This window comes from Cherax quadricarinatus, chromosome 57 (genome assembly GCF_038502225.1).
Source record: "Cherax quadricarinatus isolate ZL_2023a chromosome 57, ASM3850222v1, whole genome shotgun sequence".
Classification (NCBI taxonomy): Eukaryota; Metazoa; Arthropoda; class Malacostraca; order Decapoda; family Parastacidae; genus Cherax; species Cherax quadricarinatus.
In genome coordinates, this window is record NC_091348.1 from 9525793 (window position 1) to 9533292 (window position 7500).

The following is a 7500-nucleotide window of genomic DNA, read 5'->3' on the forward strand; positions in this document are numbered from 1 at the left end:
TAATTCACCATTAATAAGTTCCAGAATTCTTGTTAAATCTGTCTTTTCCTTTCAAAACTTGTTATTCTAATGTTTATGTATTTTTTGAGGTGTGTCTGTGCAATATCCAGCAGTAGTCAGGCATCATGTTGACATTGGTCAATGGAGTTTGAGTCCTTATGGTTACCTAAAAAGTTTGGGACATTTTTAAGCAATCCATGCCTCTTTTTCAACATCAAGCACAAGGTTCTGAAAATTTTCATCCTGAAGAAGTTTCGGTATTTATGTTCCAACAAATATGCCTTTGAGCTTACCATCCTGCAATCCTGGAAACGTTTTGCACAAAAACTTAAGACCATCTCCATCTTGTGGTAAAGCTTTAACAGATGAATTAATTAAACCAAGTTTTATATGTAGAGTAGGAAAGGGGACATTTTTTTGATTAACCACATTGTCTCATAATATATTTCTTGTCCCTTTGTAAGTCTGTTCATACATGGTCATTGTTTCTGCAGCCAGCAGAGACCTGTAGATCTACTGTCCTATTTACACAAGATTCACAGAATTTTTTTGTATCCTAACTGTTGTCCATAAATAACAGGTCATAGGACAGATGGAAGGTTTGGATGCAAAAATTACTTTTTTTATTTTTTGTGTTGTACTGTATCGTTGTACATTACAGAAGCAAAAGTGGCAGTCAACACTGATTTTTGGGTTTCTCCAAATCATTGGAAAACCAGAACAAATAATTTTTTTTTTTGTACCTTTCATTCACTGCCTTAGCTCTTAGCACAAACAGAACAAATTTTATGGATAGCCCATGATTTGCCCTGGTCTTCAACTTTCACCACAAAGTACGCATAGTAAGCTTTTTTGACAAAGTGTGTAATATTTCTCTGTTCTTCATGACAGATTCAACCACAAATATAACAAACTGCCCAGACAGTTAACACACCAACATGTAGTCATCTTCACAGGTACTGCTGCACTACTCTGAAACAGAAGTACTAAAACAAAACATTAATACATGTTCATACAGTACAGACACATGATATCAACTGGCAGCTTTCAGCCTCAGGTGCCCATTAACCCCTGCTCCCTCTCTCCCTCACAACCTCTTTTTTTCCTTCCCACATTCATGTTAGGACCTATTCTGTGAAGAAACAGGCAACAGGTCTTAAACAAAGAAATTGATGTAGGCCTTTGTTATGCATGGCTGGTACACAGCAACCACCCAGGGAGGTACTACCATCCTGCCAAGTGAGTGTAAAACAAAAGCCTGTAATTGTTTTACATGATGGTAGGATTGCTGGTATTTTTTTTCTGTCTCATAAACATGCAAGATTTCAGGTACGTCTTGCTACTTCTACTTACTTAGGTCACACTACACATACATGTACACGCTCATCTGAGTTTTCTTTGATTTTATCTTAATAGTTCTTGTTCTTATTGCTTTTCCTTTTATATTCATGGGAAAGTGGAATAAGAATCATTCCTCCATAAGCCATGCGTGTTGTAAAAGTCAACTAAAATGCCGGGAACAATGGGCTAGTAACCCCTTTTCCTGTATAGACTACTAAAAAGAAAAAGAAGAAAATCGTCAAAGTGGGATGTTTGAACGTGCGTGGAGGTTGTGTGAATAATAAGGAGATGATTGTGGATGTTATGAATGTGAAGAAGCTGGATGTCTTGCCTTTATGTGAAACAAAGCTGAAAGGGGTGCGAGAGTTTCAGTGGGGAGAAATAAATGGGATTAGATTGGGTTTCAAATAGAGTTAGAGCTAAAGAAGGAGTAGCAATAATGTTGAAGGATAAGTTATGGCAGGAAAAAAGGGAGTATAAATGTATTAATTCAAGGATTATGTGGAGTAAAATAAGGGTTGGATGTGAAAAATGGGTTATAGTAAGCATTTATGCACCTGGAGAAGAGAGGAGTGTAGAGAAGAGAGAGAGATTTTGGGAAATGTTGAGTGAGTGTGTGGGGAATTTTGAACCAAGTGTGAGAGTACTTGTGGTTGGGGATTTCAATGCTTGAGTGGGTAAAAATGTTGTGGAGGGAATAGTAGGTAAATTTGGGGTGCCAGGGATAAATGAAAATGGGGAGCCTTTAATTTAGAGCTATGTGTAGAAAGAGATTTGGTAATAAGTAATACATATTTTATGAAATAGAAGATAAATAAGTAAACAAGGTATAGCATGTAATGAAAGTAGTTTGTCAGATTATGTATTGGTGGATTAAAGGTTGATGGGTAGGCTTCAGGGTGTACATGTTTATAGAGGGGCAACTAATATATCGAATCATTATTTAGTTGTAGCTACAGTTAGGGTAAGAGGAAGATGGGACAAAAGAAAAATGGCAACAGCAAGTAAGAGAGGGGTGAGAGTGTATAAACTAAGCGAGGAGGAAGTTAGGGTGAGATATAAGCAACTATTGGCAGAAAGGTGGGCTAGTGCAAGTATGAATAGTGGGGGAGTTGAAGAGGGTTGAAATAGTTTTAAAATTGCAGTATTAGAATGTGGGGCAGAAGTTTGTGGCTATAGGAAGTAGTTGAGTGCAGGAGGAAAGAGGAGTGATTGGTGGAATGATGCAGTAAAGGGTGTGATAAAAGAGAAGGTAGCTTATGAGAGGTTTTTCCAAAGCAGAAGTGTTATAAGAAGAGCAGAGTATATGGAGAGTAAAAGAAATGTGAAGAGAGTGGTGAGAGAGTGCAAGAGGAGAGCAGATGATAGAGTGGGAGAAGCACTGTCAAGAAATTTTGATGAAAATAAAAAATTCTGGAGCGAGATGAACAAGTTAAGAAAGTCTAGGGAACAAATGAATTTGTCAGTTAAAAACAGAGTAGGGGAGTTAGTAGATGGGGAGCTGGAGGTATTGGATGGATGGCGGGAATATTTTGAGGAACTTTTAAATGTCAATGAAGTAAAAGAGGCGGTAATTTCATGCACTGGTCAGTGAGGTGTAACATCTTTTAGGAGTGAAGAAGAGCAGGATGTGAGTGTGGGGGAGGTGCGTGAGGCATTATGTAGAATGAAACGGGGTAAAGCAACTGGAACTGATGGGATCATGACAGAAATGTTACAAGCAGGGGGAATATACTGTTGGAGTGGTTGGTATTTTTTGTTTCATGAATGTATGAAAGAGGGGAAGGTACCTAGGGATTGGCAGAGAGCTTGTATAGTTCCTTTATATAAAGGGAAGGGGGACAAAAGAGATTGTAAAAATTATAGGGGAATAGTTTGCTGAGTATACCAGGAAAAGTGTACGGTAGGGTTATTATTGAAAAAATTAGAGGAAAGACAGAGAGTAGGATTTCGAACGAGCAAGGAGGCTTTAGAGTGGGTAGGGAATGTGTAGAACAAGTGTTTACATTGAAGCATATATGTGAACAGTATTTAGATAAAGATAGGGAGGTTTTCATTGCATTTATGGATTTAGAAAAGGCATATGATAGAGTGGATAGGGGAGCAATGTGGCAGATGTTGCAAATATATGGAAGAGGTAGTAAGGTACTAAATGCTGTAAAGAGTTTTTATGAGGATAATGAGGCTCAGGGTAGGGTGTGTAGAGGAGAGGGAGATAACTTCCTGGTAAAAGTAGGTCTTAGACAGGGATGTGTAATGTCACTATGGTTGTTTAATATGTATATTTGTAGATGGGGTTGTAAAAGAAGTAAATGTTAGGGTGTTGGGGAGAGGGGTGGGATTGAATTATGGGGAATCAAATACAAAATGGGAGTTGACACAGTTACTTTTTCCTGATGATACTGTGCTTATGGGAGATTCTAAAGAAAGGTTGAAAGGTTAGTGGACGAGTTTAGGAGAGTGTGTAAAGGTAGAAAGTTGAAAGTGAACATAAAAAAGAGTAAGATGATGAGGGTATCAAATGATTTAGATACAGAAAAACTGGATATCAAATTGGAGAGGAGTATAGAAGCGAATGTTTTGAGATATTTGGGAGTTGACGTGTCAGTGGATGGGTTTATGAAGGATGATGTTAACCACAGAATTGATGAAGGAAAAAAGGCGAGTGGTGCGTTGAGGTATATGTGGAGACAGAAAACATTATCTATGGAGGCAAAGAAGGGAAGGTATGAAAGTATAGTGGTACCAACACTTTTATATGGGTATGAAGCCTGGGTTGTAAATATTGCAGCGAGGAGGCAGCTGGAGGCAGTGGAGATGTCCTGTCTAAGGGCAATGTGTGGTGTAAATATTATGCAGAAAATTCAGAGTGTGGAAATTAGGAGGTGTGAAGCTACTAAAAGTATTAGTCAGAGGGGTTATTGAGGTGGTTTGGTCATTTAGAGAGAATTAATCAAAGTAGAATGACATGGAGAGTGTATAAATCTGTAGGGGAAGGAAGGCGGGGTAGGGGTCGTCCTCGAAAAGGTTGGAGGGAGGGGGTAAAGGAGGTTTTGTGGGCGAGGGACTTGGACCTCCAGCAAGCGTGCACGAGCGTGTTAGATAGGAGCGAATGGAGACGAATGGTTTTTGGGACCTGACGAGCTGTTGGAGTGTGAGCAGGTTAATATTTAGTGAAGGGATTCAGGGAAACCTGTTATTTTTATGTAGCTGGACTTGCGTACTGGAAATGGGAAGTATAGTGCCTGCACTTTAAAGGAGGTGTTTGGGATATTGGCAGTTTGGAAGGATATGTTATATACGTATAATTGTGTATGCTTCTAAACTGTTGTATCTGGGCGCCTCTGCAAGAACAGTGATTACGTATGAGTGAGGTGAAAGTGTTGAATGTTGATGAAAGTATTTTTTTTTTTTTTGGGGGGGGGGATTTTCTTTCTTTTTGAGTCACCCTGCCTCAGTGGGAGATGGCCGACTTGTTGAAAAAAAAATACTGAACAAATTCACTGACCACTTAAAAACTATATCCCTACCTGCTTTTAACATCATAGTCTTCCATGTGTCCCAGCTGCTTTAACCCCCTGCCCCTCTCCCTTATCAAATACTGCTAGAATAGAATTCAAATTTAGGTAGTATGCATTTCAAGCACTAGTAACTTTAATAATCAAAAACAATATAAGTATAACTGCTCCTGTAAAAGCAAATAGGAAATTATATTGTAGGTAAATTCTGTACACATTCACACTGACTCATCAAAGTGGAATTCATCACACTGAGGAGGAAATAGATGAGAATAGACCATATTCACTTGGAAACACTGGAAAACAACAAACATATTTATAAAGGCTTATATGCAAACTAATGGAGTAATCTCAAAGAGATTAGTTCTAAAATAAATTTTAAATGAGAAAGATTGAGATAAAAGTTCAACTGAAAGGAAAATAGAGGACCATAAACTAAATAAGGTAGCATTTGAAGGAAGCACATGGAAAGGTGGTAAGTACTTTATCGGTTAAGTATTTAGGGAAGAAATTACAAGGAATAGAAATTATAAGTCCACATAGTAAGTTGGAGAGAAAAGAGTGTTGACAGGATCAGTTGGGAATTATTCACTATAGTAGAAAAAATTACTGTATTGCTGAACATTATCCAAAAAAAAAAAAAAGTGAAAATCATTTATTTTGAAACTTTAGTAATAAGAAATAGACTGAATCCCCAATGAGGCTGAAACTGAGCCCATCATTACTAGCTCTAATATCTAATAGAAACCAACCCCTTCAAAGGGGATCCCTTGTTGTGGCAAAGGGGCTCTTGATCCGAGGAATTGGACCTTTTGTCCCCTTCCTCAGACCGAATCTAAATATCCCCCAACCTTTCCTCCCTCCATTTGGCCTTAGCTGTGAGGAAATTATTCACTGTTGTACTGCCCCTAGACAAAAGGAAAAGGATCATAATTAGCCCTGTTCTAACATATCTTTTGTTGGTAGTGATGTGTTGGTTGTATTACTCCCCCTGATGGAAACTGAATTACAGTATCTTAGGCTATGCCAGTTGACCCTCTGGTGAACACTGGGAAGCTGTCTGACATGGCATTTGATGACAGTAATAGTAGTACTGGAAATGCCTTCAGTTCCAGGAGTGGCAACTGAGGGTGTACAATTCCTAGCATTCTTTCAGGTTTGCCTTCCAATATTATTAGCTGATATATGATTACACAGTTTGTGTTCTGATCTAATCAGGCAGTTTCACTTAGTCTAGTTCTGCTAATTCAGGTGCCAGCCTAGTGTTATGCACTGGGTAGCAAAGAGGCAGGTTTCAGGACAACAACACAGCCTGTAGCAGCAAAGGTGATCATTCTTTCTTTCAACGCACCGGCTGTATCCCACTGTGGCAGGGTGGCCCAAAGGGAAAAACGAAGGTTTCTCCTTTTACACTTAGTAATATATACAGGAGAAGGGGTTACTTGACCCTTACTCCTGGCATTTTAGTCACCTCTTACGACACGCATGGCTTACAGAGGAAGAATCCTGTTCCACTTCCTCATGGAGATAAGTGAAAATAACCAAGAACAAGAACTACTAAGAAAAATAGAAGAGACACATGTGCAACATCTGGGTATCTTTATTGTTGACGTTTCGCCATCCAGTGGCTTTATCAATACAAATTCCAGGACATAACTTGTACAACATATATATGCTTGTACATGCATGTGTAGTGTGACCTAAATGTAAGTAGAAGTAGCAAGACATACCTGAAATCTTGCATGTTTTGAGACAAAAAAGACACCAGCAATCCTACCATCATGTAAAACAATTACAGGCTTTCGTTTTACACTCACTTGGCAGGACGGTAGTACCTCCCTGGGTGGTTGCTGTCTACCACCCTATTACCTAGGACGAATGTGATCATGTTGAGCAAAAGGACACAAGTGCATTTAATGCGACATTTTATTGTGGCAATGTTTCGCTCTCCAGGAGCTTCGTCTCTCCAAATTAATGTTGCATTAGTTACACGAAGGTGATCATGGATCAGGGTGAGTTCATGGCTTCTTTTCATTTATTATCAAAGCTGCCCCTACTCAGTTGTCATATCATCAGTAAGGTAACTCATTCTCTTGGATTCTGAGTAAGTGTGGCACCCTTTACCGGCCCCAGTGTAGCCACAGACCCTCCTCACAACCTAAAATAACTTTCAAGCAATCACTCATTGCCCAACCCCAGTACAGTACCAGCATTCTACCTACCTCTTTTGGTTCTTCTGACACCTCACTTTGCTTTGACCATAGACCTGACTTTTTGACGCAGTGACTGTTAGACAGTCCGCACATCAGTTGACAGAACAGTTCATGGTCATCTCACATGACGAGGCGAAGAGCTGATGACTGCTTCAATAAGTACCACTACTCGCTCTTCAAAAAATAAAACAGACGACAAATAAACATCTTCCACAAATGAAGTCTATAAACAACAGTCATAAATAAAAAAAATTCACTCAAACCTACAATGCACAGTACATATGAGGTGTTGCTTAGCAGACTATACTAAGTGCCACCAGTCAAAATCTGTTTTAGTGAACAAATCAGTTCTATGTTTTGTCTGTAGGACTGTGTAGATATTGTCTTCTGCATTTGTAAGTTAGACTCAGAACGCCATAACACATTAT

At 39.0% G+C, this 7500-nt stretch overlaps 1 protein-coding gene across 1 annotated transcript in view; it reads left to right on the forward strand.

The window, feature by feature from the left end:
- Dora (zinc finger SWIM domain-containing dorado) overlaps positions 1-7500 on the forward strand; it is a 506090-nt gene that overhangs the window by 492212 nt on the left and 6378 nt on the right. Inside the window, exon 27 of the mRNA XM_070097330.1 lies at positions 1-7500. This exon is cut by the window's left edge and continues 10015 nt beyond it; it is cut by the window's right edge and continues 6378 nt beyond it. The gene's annotated coding sequence lies outside the window, so the exon portion shown is untranslated.